Below are 13419 nucleotides of genomic sequence, written 5' to 3' on the forward strand. Positions count from 1 at the left end.
GGCCACTCTGGCTGGGCCGGAGGACAGGCGGGCCACTCTGGCTGGGCCGGAGGACAGGCGGGCCACTCTGGCTGGGCCGGAGGACAGGCGGGCCACTCTGGCTGGGCCGGAGGACAGGCGGGCCACTGGGTACAAAACATAATCTAATGTTTTGCTTTTGTTGTAAAGCCTTTTTGAAATCGGACAATGTGGTTAGATAAAGGAGAGTTGTCTTTAAAATGGTGTAAAATAGTCATATGTTTGAAAAATTGAAGTTTTTGCATTTTTGAGGTATTTGTAATTTGCGCCACTCTAGCGGAATGTCTGTCCCTAACAGTTGGTCACAATTTACCCAGAACACATCACTGATTTTATGCTCTCTAACACCCAATCCTAGGGTATCTTGAAAGACATCATACCAACAACGGTCACCACTACACAACAGCTGTGACTAAATTCTCCAGCAACGTCCTATTTTAGTCAGCTTTTTGGATACGTGAGAATAGAACGTTTTGTAGTAGAAGATATTTCTCAAAATAAAGTGTGCTTTAATTGCCAGGATGTCATCATTTCAGCTTTTCATGTAGTATGAATTTGCTGCACACTTGAGGAAGTGAATCGACTTTTCAGACCTGTCTTTCTCACAACAGCTGAAAACCAGTGATGTAGGGTAAAAAAAAAGTATTTTAAAATTAAGTGGATAAACACTGATCTCCCTTTGCTGTAAGTAACGCTAGTAAAGTTGATATCCCACCGTGGCACAGTTTATCATGAACGGCATGATATTTATTTTGTCATCATTTGTCACTTACCACAATTTTGTTGTATTCCTTCACTGCTATGTATAGTGCCACCGCAGTCAGTGCATCTGCCATCTGTAGGGCAGGTTGAGAAAGAGAAGAGAACCCCATTGAGTGAGTATGGGAATCACTCTTATTATGCTCCTCAATCAACCATCTGCTCTAGTGGACACTGGTTTCTGTGTAGCATCCATGTAAACTGTTACAGCTCATTGGCATACTAATTATATCCATACTATGACCAATAAGCATACTATATACTCAATTCACGTCACAAATAGTAAGGTTGGTATGAGTATTCGAACACAGCTCAGGAATTATCTTCAAGTATTCAACATGAACACCCCCCCCCCGAGCTGACTCCGAAGTCCAAAACGTCTGTTGTCCGATTATTTTGAGGCTCACTGCGATCTTACTCTGTTCTTCAGAAATACAATTAGTCAAGATAAGACCAGAGCTGGTCACTGACAGGCTCCACTTTTCCCAGCGCATGCATATTTCACAATTCTCGACCCCTCAAACAAGTCTCCAACATATGCATCCTTACACAACAAACGCATCCCAACAAGAAGCGATTTATTATCATTAAAAAACGTAACTGAGGTAAAGACAGTTTCAGTTTGGATATTCGAGAGATAATCGCCTGTAATTTTCCTTACGTCCACCAACAGCAATTAGGGACCGTCAACATTTTGACAAATCAAATTTTTCAAATTTCAAAAGCGCTTTAACCATTACTCCTAACACTTTCAAAACTAGTTGTAGCTAGCCCGATGGTATAGACACACATTGCACACCCTTTAGTTTGTCCATTTTCATCCCACAAGGTTTTACATGCATTTTTCTAAATTTTGAATTTCAATAGCTCCTTGGTCATGCGACCTAGTGACTTCAAACAAGGTTCAGATTATCCACTCAGTGGGCCTACACATTGCACACCCTTTAGTTTGTCCATTTTTAGCACACAAGATTTTAAAATAATTTTTCAAAATGTAGAATTTCAATAGCTCCTTGGTCATGTGACCTGGTGATTTCAAACAAGGTTCAGAATGTCCACTGACTATCCTTGTATATTTCACACCCTTTAGTTTGTCCATTTTCATCTCACAAGATATAAAAATAATTTTCAAAATGTAGAATTTCAATAGCTCCTTGGTCATGTGACCTGGTGATTTCAAACAAGGTTCAGAATGTCCACTGACTACCCTTCTATTGCACACCCTTTAGTCTGTCCATTTTCATCTCACATGGTTTTACATACATTTTTCAAAATGTAAAATTTCAATAGCTCCTTGGTCATGTGACTTCAAACAAGGTCCAGAATGTCCACTCAGTGGGCCTACACATTGCACACCCTTTAGTTTGTCCATTTTTAGCACACAAGATTTTAAAATAATTTTTCAAAATGTAGAATTTCAATAGCTCCTTGGTCATGTGACCTGGTGATTTCAAACAAGGTTCAGAATGTCCACTGACTACCCTTGTATATTTCACACCCTTTAGTTTGTCCATTTTCATCTCACAAGATATAAAAATAATTTTCAAAATGTAGAATTTCAATAGCTCCTTGGTCATGTGACCTGGTGATTTCAAACAAGGTTCAGAATGTCCACTGACTACCCTTCTATTGCACACCCTTTAGTCTGTCCATTTTCATCTCACATGGTTTTACATACATTTTTCAAAATGTAAAATTTCAATAGCTCCTTGGTCATGTGACTTCAAACAAGGTCCAGAATGTCCACTCAGTGGGCCTACACATTGCACACCCTTTAGTTTGTCCATTTTCCTCTCACATGGTTTTACATGCATTTTTAAAAATGTAAAATTTTAATAGCTCCTTGGTCAAGACCTGGTGACTTCAAACAGGGTTCAGAATGTCCACTCAGTAGGCCTACACACTGCACACCCATGCAGTGGATATACACCCATATTGCATAACCTTTAGTCATGTATCTTCTATATTGTTGTACATTAATATTAGTTTGACAATTAGGGGGTTCAGTCCAGTGTTGTGTTTACCCTTTTCTTTAATATTTTATCTACAACAATTGGTAGTTCTAAGTACTTATTTTCCCAGTTTTTTCCCCACAGCATTTAACAGTGGGGAGAAAGACAGGAAAGAGACAGATAATAACAATAGGAGAGAGACATAATATCTCCTTTCGTTGTTAATATCAACCATAAAGGAAAAGGGCAAAGTACGAGAGTCATGCTATTAATTGTCCAAAGCAGGGATGGAGAGTGAGCTAGTGAGGTAGGCTGCAGTGGGTTTGCTGGTCAATACATATACTGAACATGTAACCACAGTAATGGTGGCCAGTAAATCAATGAATAAAATGTAATATTGACAAATTAAACAGAAATTGTAGACCTTTAGTCTTTTCCAACATGTCAACAGACACTTAACTTCAAATAAGTATGAAACATTTCACAGTGTTAACTTTCTCTTTATCCCTTGTTGATGTACATTTCAGAGACTCTTCAGTGTGGATGGGGTATAGCATAGAGTGAGGGAAAAAAGTATTTGATCCCCTGCTGATTTTGTATGTTTGCCCACTGAAAAATAAATGATCAGTCTATAATGTTAATGGTAGGTTTATTTGAACAGTGAGAGACAGAATAACAACAAAAGAATCCAGAAAAACGCATGTCAAAAATGTTATAAATCGATTTGTATTTTAATGAGGGAAATAAGTATTTGACCCCCTCTCAATCAGAAAGATTTCTGGCTCCCAGGTGTCTTTATACAGGTAACGAGCTGAGATTAGGAGCACACTCTTAAAGGGAGTGCTCCTAATCTCACCTTGTTACCTGTATAAAAGACATCTGTCCACAGAAGCAATCAATCAATCAGATTCCAAACTCTCCACCATGGCCAAGACCAAAGAGCTCTCCAAGGATGTCAGAGACAAGATTGTAGACTTACACAAGGCTGGAATGGGCTACAAGACCATCGCCAAGCAGCTTGGTGAGAAGGTGACAACATTTGGTGCGATTATTCGCAAATGGAAGAAACACAAAAGAACTGTTAATCTCCCTCGGCCTGGGGCTCCATGCAAGATCTCACCTCGTGGAGTTGCAATGATCATGAGAACAGTGAGGAATCAGCCCAGAACTACACGGGAGGATTTTGTCAATGATCTCAAGGCAGCTGGGACCATAGTCACCAAGAAAACAATTGGTAACACACTACGCTGTGAAGGACTGAAATCCTGCAGCGCCCGCAAGGTCCCCCTGCTCAAGAAAGCACATATACATGCCCGTCTGAAGTTTGCCAATGAACATCTGAATGATTCAGAGGACAGCTGGGTGAAAGTGTTGTGGTCAGATGAGACCAAAATGGAGCTCTTTGGCATCAACTCAACTCGCCGTGTTTGAAGGAGGAGGAATGCTGCCTATGACCCCAAGAACACAATCTCCACCGTCAAACATGGAGGTGGAAACATTATGCTTTGGGGGTGTTTTTCTGCTAAGGGGACAGGACAACTTCACCGCATCAAAGGGACGATGGACAGGGCCATGTACCGTCAAATCTTGGGTGAGAACCTCCTTCCCTCAGCCAGGGCATTGAAAATAGGTCGTGGATGGGTATTCCAGCATGACAATGACCCAAAACACATGGCCAAGGCAACAAAGGAGTGGCTCAAGCCTAGCCAGTCTCCTGACCTTAATCCCATAGACAATCTGTGGAGGGAGCTGAAGGTTCGAGTTGCCAAACATCAGCCTCGAAACCTTAATGACTTGGAGAAGATCTGCAAAGAGGAGTGGGACAAAATCCCTCCTGAGATGTGTGCAAACCTGGTGGCCAACTACAAGAAATGTCTGACCTCTGTGATTGCCAACAAGGGTTTTGCCACCAAGTACTAAGTCATGTTTTGCAGAGGGGTCAAATACTTATTTCCCTCATTAAAATGCTAATCATTTTATAACATTTTTGACATGCGTTTTTCAGATTTTTTTGTTGTTGTTATTCTGTCTCTCACTGTTCAAACAAACCTACCATTAAAATTATAGACTGATCATTTCTTTGTAAGTGGGCAAACGTACAAAATCAGCAGGGGATCAAATACTTTTTTCCCTCACTGTACATTTTCAACAACAAAGACAGCACTTCCAGTTTGTGTTCTTTACTCTGTTGAACTCTTTTGTCTTCATTCCTAGTTACAGCACATGGAACCACCATTGGCGAACAAAACATTAAATCTAAAACAAAAAGCGTAACACGTTATAAATTCTATTAAATATCAATGCAGTATGACGAATGACGAATTAGCCATCCATTGTGTTATATCATAAATTGTCTTACATGCCGTCACTGATGTCAAAAGATTATAAACATGTTAAATAAAGTTACTAACCCAGTCAGTCTTTGGGCCACATACAGGTTCTTTATCAGTGGCACACATGAAGCAGTTGTTGGCTTTGTTGAACTCTGAAATCATAGGCATAAACTGAAGATATCGCTGTCCCACACAACTACATAAAAATCAAGAATTTACATTTACTTTGAATTAAATGTCATTACATACCAGACATTTTTAGTATATCCTCAGCCATTTCTTTTCGCAGTTGCTTCATGTGTTTTTGAAGGTTCCAAATCAATTTGGGAGGGAATATTGGGGAAGTTCTGTACAACTTCCTTGGCCATCTACACCAAAAAATAAAATTGTCACATAACAGCTAACCATTCATTATTGAAAATATAACTATTACACCTGCATTACAGACCCCACAGCTGAAGGTGTCCTGCTGCATGGTGTGAATTATTTCCCCTCCTTTCCACTTTATGTCCGCCCAGGCGTCTTTTCCATGGCAGGATCTTCTCATTTTGAAGTATTCTCTTTTTGATGTAAAAATAATGGAATTATGATTAGTTATAGGCAAATGAATACACAAGCCAAATTTGTATGCTGTTTTCCTTATCACTATAAACTAGTAGTAATTTATTAGTAGAGGTAATTTCCTTTATGCCCCATTCTACACACAGCCTAAAATTATAGGCACTGAACCATTTACAGGACAATAATAAAAGTAGCATATAGGATCCAGCCCTATCACAGAGTGAATAAATGTAGAGCGTTTGTAAAAAAAATAAAAATTTTTTAATTAAGTGACAGTTTCATCAGTACGTGCTTAAAGAAAGTCATATCACAAATATCACAGATGACAGTGCCCACCAAATCTATGACAATAGAGAATGTATTGTAAGCACCAAAGTGTGTTTGTCAAAATAATATCTGAAAATGTCAGTTGTTGAACATAATACTTCTATTTGCAATAGCAATTTATGATATATGCAGTTGAGGAATATTCCATGTACCAACACTACATGTAGGACGGAGATAAGACATTCCCACATACAGTATTTTTTTATTTCACCTTTATTCAACCAGGTAAGCCAGTTGAGAACAAGTTCTCATTTATAACTGCGACCTGGCCAAGATAAAGCAAAGCAGTATGACACAAACAACAACACAGAGTTACACATGGAATAAACAAACGTACAGTCAATAACACAATACAATAGTCTATATACAGTGTGTGCAAATGAAGTCATATTAGGGAGGTAAGGCAATAAATATGCTGTAGTGGCGAAATAATTACAAATTCGCAAATAAACACTGAAGAGAGATGTGCAGAAGATGAATGTGCAAGTAGAGATGCTGTGGTGCAAAGGAGCAAAAAAAGAATATATCCTCTACGGGCTACGGGGGCAGTATTGAGAATTTTGGAAAAAATATGTGCCCATTTTTAACTGCCACCTACACCAACTCAGAAGCTAGGATATGCATATTATTACCAGATTTGGATAGAAAACACTCTGAATTTTCTAAAACAGTTTGAATGGTGTCTGTAAGTATAACAAAACTCATATTGCAGGCAAAAACCTGTGAAAAATAGATTTAAAAAAAATGAGAATTTTGTGACTGTACTATTTAGTGTCATTGTTTTATAGATACCACAGTGAGAAAGGATTCAGTTCGCAACTCCTACTGCTTCCACTAGATGTCAACGATCTTTAGAAAGTTGTTGGAAGCATCTGTCATGAATACAGACCGAATTAGAATGCTTACAAGTTGACACGTCATCACTTCATTTTTTGCGCCTGCGCATGAATCTGAGAAGAGTGTCTTTGTCATAATCGTTTATTCTAGACACTTGATAGGTTGTGTGAAAATATTACTGATGTTTACTGATGTTTCACGTTAAAAATGGACCAAAAGATTAATGCTAAACAACGTTTGACATGTTTGAACAAACATAGATTATTTACTAGGTTTTTTTTAGCTTTTCGGCGTGACTTTACACTGCCCACCTCATTTTGTGGGAGCCTACTGAACGCTAACTGTTTGGACATAAATTATGAACTTTGTCAAAAGAAACCACATTTGTTCTGGACCTGGGATCGCTGGCAGCGCCTTCTGATGGAGATAATCAAAGGTAAGGGGATATTTAGAATGTTATTATCGATATTAGATGATGCTAATGCTAACGGTATAGCTTAGCTTAGCTTAGCTTATAGCTTAGCTTATGTTGTTAGCATAGTACCCAGTTTATAGCAAAATGTGATTTCCCAGTAGTTATTTTGAGATCTGGCCATTCGGTAGCAATTACGAGATGATAATATATTATTCTTTGAATGACAATATTATAATTTACCAATGTTTTCGAATAGTAATTCCGTGATTTGTAATGCTGGATTCACTGGGAGCATTTGAGCCGAAAAAAATTCTGAATTTCACCGCGACTGTAAATGCTGTTTTTGGATATAAATATGAACTTGATGGAACTAAAAATGCATGTATTGTCTAACATAATGTCCTATGAGTGTCATCTGATGCAGATTGTCAAAGGTAAGTGCATAATTCTAGCTAGTTTTCTGTCTGTTGATGCCCTTCTTTGAATTGGCTAAACATTACACGCAGCTATTGTCAATGTACTCTCCTCACATAACCTAACTTTATGCATTCTCCGTAAAGCCTCTGAAAATCGGACAGCGTGGTTAGATTTAGGAGATATATCTTTCAAATGGAGGAAAATAGTTGATTATTTGAAATGATTACTCTTGCAGTTTTGAATTCCCCGCCATGGTCACATGACAATGAATCCCAATACCGGGATAAGATCCTGCCCCCTGGCCTCAACAGGTTATATAAATAAATAACAATATGGGGATGAGGTAGTTGGATGGGCTATTTACAGATGGGCTACGTACAGGTGCAATGATCTGTAAGCTGCTCTGATAGCTGATGCATAAAGATAGTGAGGGAGATATGAGTCTCCAGCTTCAGTGATGGAGGAATTGGCTTTGGGGGTGACCAGTGAAACATACCTGCTGGAGCGCGTGCTACGGGTGGGTGCTGCTATGGTGACCAGTGAGCTGAGATAAGGCGGGGCTTTACCTAGCAAGGACTTATAGATGACCTGGAGCCAGTGGGTTTGGCGAATATGAAACGAGGGCCAGCCAAAGAGAGCATACAGGTTGCAGTGGTGGGTAGAATATGGGGCTTTGGTGACGAAACGGATGGCACTGTGATAGCAAATTGGACGCAGTCTGAGTAGTGTTGGAGGCTATTTTGTAAATGACATCGCCAAAGTCAAGGATCGGTAGGATAGTCAGTTTTACGAGGGTATGTTTGGCAGCATGAGTGAAGGATGCTTTGTTGCGAAATAGGAAGCCGATTCTAGATTTAATTTTGGATTGGAGATGTTTAATATGAGTCTGGAAGGAGAGTTTACAATCTAGCCAGACACCTAGGTATTTGTAGTTGTCCACATATTCTAGGTCAGAACCGTCCAGAGTAGTGAAGCTTGGCGGGTGGGCAGATGCGGGCAGCGATCGGTTGAAGAGCATGCATTTAATTTTACTTGCATTTAAGAGCAGTTGGAGGCCACGGAAGGAGAGTTGTAATGGCATTGAAGCTCGTCTGGAGGTTACTTAACACAGTGTCCAAAGAAGGGCCAGAAGTATACAGAATGGTGTCATCTGCGTAGAGGTGGATCAAAGAATCACCAGCCGCAAGAGCGGCATCATTGATGTATACAGAGAAAAGAGTCGGCCCGAGAATTGAACCCTGTGCCACCCAAATAGAGACTGGCAGAGGTCCGGACAACAGGCACTCCAATTTGACACACTGAACTCTGTCTGAGAAGTAGTTGGTGAACCAGGCGAGGCAGTCATTTGAGAAACCAAGGCTGTTTAGTCTGCCGATAAGAATGCAGTGATTGACAGAGTCGGAAGCCTTGGCAAGGTCAATGGATACGGCTGCACAGTATTGTCTTTTGTCGATGGTTATTATGATATCGTTTAGGCCCTTGAGTGTGGCTGAAGTGCACCCATGACCAGCTCGGAAACCAGATTGCATAGGGGAGAAGGTACGGTGGGATTCGAAATGGTCGGTGGGTGCACCTCAGTTTGTTAACTTGGCTTTCGTAGACCTTAGAAAGGCAGGGCAGGATGGATATAGGTCTGTAACAGTTTGGGTCTAGAGTGTCTCCCCCTTTGAAGAGGGGGATGACCGCGGCAGGTTTCCAATCTTTGGGGATCTCAGACGATACGAAAGAGAGGTTGAACAGGCTAGTAATAGGGGTTGCAACAATTGCGGCGGATCATTTTAGAAAGAGAGGGTCCAGATTGTCTAGCCCAGCTGATTTGTAGGGGTCCAGATTTTGCAGCTCTTTCAGAACATCAGCTATCTGGATTTGGGTGAAGGAGAAATGGGGGAGGCTTGGGCAAGTTGCTGTGGGGGGTGCAGAGCTGTTGACCGGGGTAGGGGTAGCCAGGTGGAAAGCAAGGCCAGCCGTAGAAAAATGCTTATTGAAATTCTCGATAATCATAGATTTATCAGTGGTGACAGTGTTTCCTAGCCTCAGTGCAGTGGGGAGCTGGGAGGTGGTGCTCTTATTCTCCATGGACTTCACAGTGTCCCAGAACTTTTTGGAGTTTGTGCTACAGGATGCAAATTTCTGTTTGAAAAAGCTAGCCTTTGCTTTCCTAACTGCCTGTGTATATTGGTTCCTAACTTCCCTGAAAAGTTGCATATCGCGGGGGCTATTCGATGCTAATGCAGTACACCACAGGATGTTTTTGTGCTGGTCAAGGGCAGTCAGGTCTGGAGTGAACCAAGGGCTATATCTGTTCCTGGTTCAATTTTTTTTTTAATTGGGCATGCTTATTTAGGATGGTGAGGAAAGCACTTTTAAAGAATAACCAGGCATCCTCTACTGACGGAATGAGGTCAATATCTTTCCAGGATACCCGGGCCAGGTCGATTAGAAAGGCCTGCTCGCTGAAGTGTTTTAGAGAGCGTTTGACTGTGATGAGGGGTGGTCGTTTGACTGCGGACCCATTACGGACACAGGCAATGAGGCAATGATCACTGAGATCCTCGTTGAAGACAGCAGAGGTATATTTAGAGAACACGTTGGTCAGGGTGATATCTATGCCCATGTTTATGGATTTTACCTGGTAGGTTCCATGATAATTTGGGTGAGATTGAGGGCATCTAGTTTAGATTGTAGGACGGCCGGGGTGTTAGGCATATCCCAGTTTAGGTCACCTAACAGTAGAAACTCTGAAGATAAATGGGGGGCAATTAATTCACATATTGTGTCCAGGGCGCAGCTGCGTGTCTGAGGGGGGTCTGTAGCAAGCGGCAACAGTGAGAGACTTATTTCTGGAAAGGTGGATTTTTAAAAGTAGAAGCTCGAACTGTTTGGGCACAGACCTGGATAGCATGACAGAACTCTGCAGGCTGTCTCTGCAGTAGATTAAACTACACCCCCTTTGGCAGTTCTGTCTTGGCGGAAAATGTATACACATACATAGAGGCATTTTTCAGCTATGATTTTACCACTCAGAATCCAGAATGGATATGACAATGGGGCCAACACAGGATGTAATACACCCTTACAACAATCTACTTTTTGATCTTCTTTACTTCTTATCTGGTAAACTGCTACTATGTCAAGAAAAGAGCCCCCTATTGTTGTGAATGCACTCAAATATCAAGTCCTTATCAGGTTATGTCAACTGTGTTCTAATTCTCAACATAGAAGATTTTGTCTTAATGTACAGTATATGAAAGTGATGCTATGTAAAGGATTCTTTCACGTTATCAAGCTCACTGTGACTGACAAATCACTGCCTATTACTGTGATTAAAAAGAGCATATGAAACATTGTTTTTCATGAGGCCTTCCTTTAAGCACATCTGTTTGAACACCTCTCCTCTCCTTGATCCATCCCACATACAGCCATTTGCGGATCTTTTCAGTGTCCATGTGAAAGATAGTTATTGCAAGGATGGAACATTTGTTGACTTAATTTTTTTTAACACCCATGTAAAATGAAGGCCTGCAAAGCTTACAGATTTAAGTCTAATAGCATGAGATGAAAGTAGACAAACATCAGTGTTCGATATGAAGGTATAGTCAGTGGACATTCTGCACCTTGTTTGAGGTCAGTAGGTCACATGACCAAGGAGCTATTGAAATTGTACATTTCGAAAAATTCATGTAAAACCATGTGAGATGAAAATGGACAACCTAAAGGGTGTGCAAAAAAACAAAAAAAAGGGAGCACAATTTGAGGAGTACAATTTGATTTTAAAAATGAAATGTTAAGAAAAAAGCCCATAGGACAATATTAAAAACGAAATGCACTTGTAAACATTGTGAGTGGATATTCTGAACCTTGTTTGAAGTCACTAGGTCACATGACCAAATAGCTATAGAAATTTGAATGTAAAAAAAGTGTGTACTTTGTTTACGCTCCCTAACTAATTCGGAATACAAAATGCTGCTCAAATTTCCACGTTTATTAGCTTTGGAAAGCAAATTATAATGTCCAAATCGTGAAAATAAGACCTGTGCAATGTTGTGCTCAATTTTTCCAACATCATGACACTTATTTGGAGTCTGTGGCTCAAGTAGTTTGAAAGCGTGAATATCCGTTGAATATCCAACTTGAAACTGTATTTACCTCGGTAAAAACGTATCCTCCACTTCAATTTTAGACCATTTTCGATACTGTTGTCCATTAAAAAAAACATTCGTATTCACCAACTTTGCTCGAAGCGCCGCTTGATTCGAACTCAGCATCTACTTCCGCCATCTTTCCCTCACCTCCCCATTCAAAATCGACCTAAAACCATTACAATTGATAATCTCCAACGTAAAGCCCAAAAGGTAAAATGCCATTATGTCAGATCATGAAATGCGCGGTCAAATACATGTCTTCCGTGGCCAAATTATTAGATGGCCTGCACTGAAAAAAAATCACCATGGACCAGATTGACGCGCTCTCCCCACTAGTTATTGTTTCTCCTGTGAGGATTCAACCTCTTTAGTGAATTATAGTAGTAGTATGCAAATCAAGGAGCCCAATAACTTGCTTTTTCATCAAAGCAAATCGGTTCGACGTTTACCAAAATGATCCGTTCGTTAGCGAACGACCCATCACTAAGTTTGGAGGTTCAGTTCAAAAACAGTTAGTGCTCAATTCATTGGAGGAGTTGATTGAGTTACTTGGCTCGATGGGTACCTCCCTTTCAATAAGGTTCTCCTTTAAATGAGATTGACGGTAAAGCCAATAGATACGGGATTTAATTGTATAAAATATTGCAAACGTGCATGCATCACTGTTGCAGTACCCATCCTTGCATTGATTATATTCTTTGACTTCCCGTGTAACTATATATATATATATATTTATTAACTATATTCCTTTGTGGAAACAACCTAGCAATACTAGCTAGAACTCTCTAACATGTATGGTGCTGTCCAACCGGTCAGCATAGAAAGCTGGCTGACCGGCGACTTGAACTGTCATCACTGACAACGCTGAGCAAGCAAGCGCGAGACAGAGGAGCAGCAGTTCGCTACAAAGATAATCAATAACGCGCCTACCTCTTATCCAGGCATTTAGAGATACCACCTCAACCCTTTCTGATATAATATCAGCTAAACTTGATCTAAATAATACTGCTCTAATCGTTACAGCTACAACTAATAGCATGGTTAAGGGAGCCGCCATCTTCTTTGGGAGGAAGAAGCCTTTCTCTTCCCTTTGCATACATAGATGGAACATGTAGTCATTTGACGTTACATGTATTTAATGAAACTACAAAAGCTACCTCTCAAGGTATCAACACATATTATTTGTCAAATGTTTAGTTGTGACATGGTAGACAGTTTTGGTCAATATTTCATGTCGAACCCTAATTAGTAGGGAACATTGAAAATGGTATAAAAGGACCTGTTCAGATTAGCACTTTGGTCCTCGAGGTCATGCTTCTGTGCTGTGGTACCAAAGATGTCTATAACTAACCTAAGATAGACCACTGCCTGTAAGGGAAAAAATCGTTTTAGCGGGCAGAACAAGCAAGGAGGGGAGCAAGGTGTTAGGGTTTAACCAACTATTTGTTTGCATAACCTATATAATATAACAAAGAAGCTATGCTATAATATTAAGTTTATACTCTATATGATAAGAGCATACTGCTGTGTGAGAGGAAGGGGCTCATGGGATGTTGAGTCATATGGAAAGAATGCAAATGCTGTAAATCAGGGATATGGAAGAGCTTGTCAAATGATAACGGCAGGATATGGGTGAAATGTATATGCGGAGGGGTGTC

At 40.3% G+C, this 13419-nt stretch overlaps 1 long non-coding RNA gene across 2 annotated transcripts; it reads right to left on the reverse strand.

Moving 5' to 3' along the window:
• Positions 1–85: 85 nt before the first annotated feature.
• On the reverse strand, positions 86–12836 carry LOC115208408 (uncharacterized). Of its 2 annotated transcripts, XR_003881161.1 has the most exons (5): positions 12692–12836; positions 5511–5622; positions 5312–5430; positions 5141–5214; positions 4853–4985 (listed from the first exon to the last, which is right to left on the reverse strand). It is a non-coding gene; the product is annotated as an uncharacterized LOC115208408 (long non-coding RNA). The 2 variants fall into 2 exon arrangements; XR_003881162.1 differs by lacking the exons at positions 4853–4985; positions 5141–5214; positions 5312–5430; positions 5511–5622 and adding exons at positions 86–125; positions 792–854.
• Between the last annotated feature and the right edge of the window lie 583 nt (positions 12837–13419).

Source organism: Salmo trutta, chromosome 14 (genome assembly GCF_901001165.1).
Source record: "Salmo trutta chromosome 14, fSalTru1.1, whole genome shotgun sequence".
Taxonomy (NCBI): Eukaryota; Metazoa; Chordata; class Actinopteri; order Salmoniformes; family Salmonidae; genus Salmo; species Salmo trutta.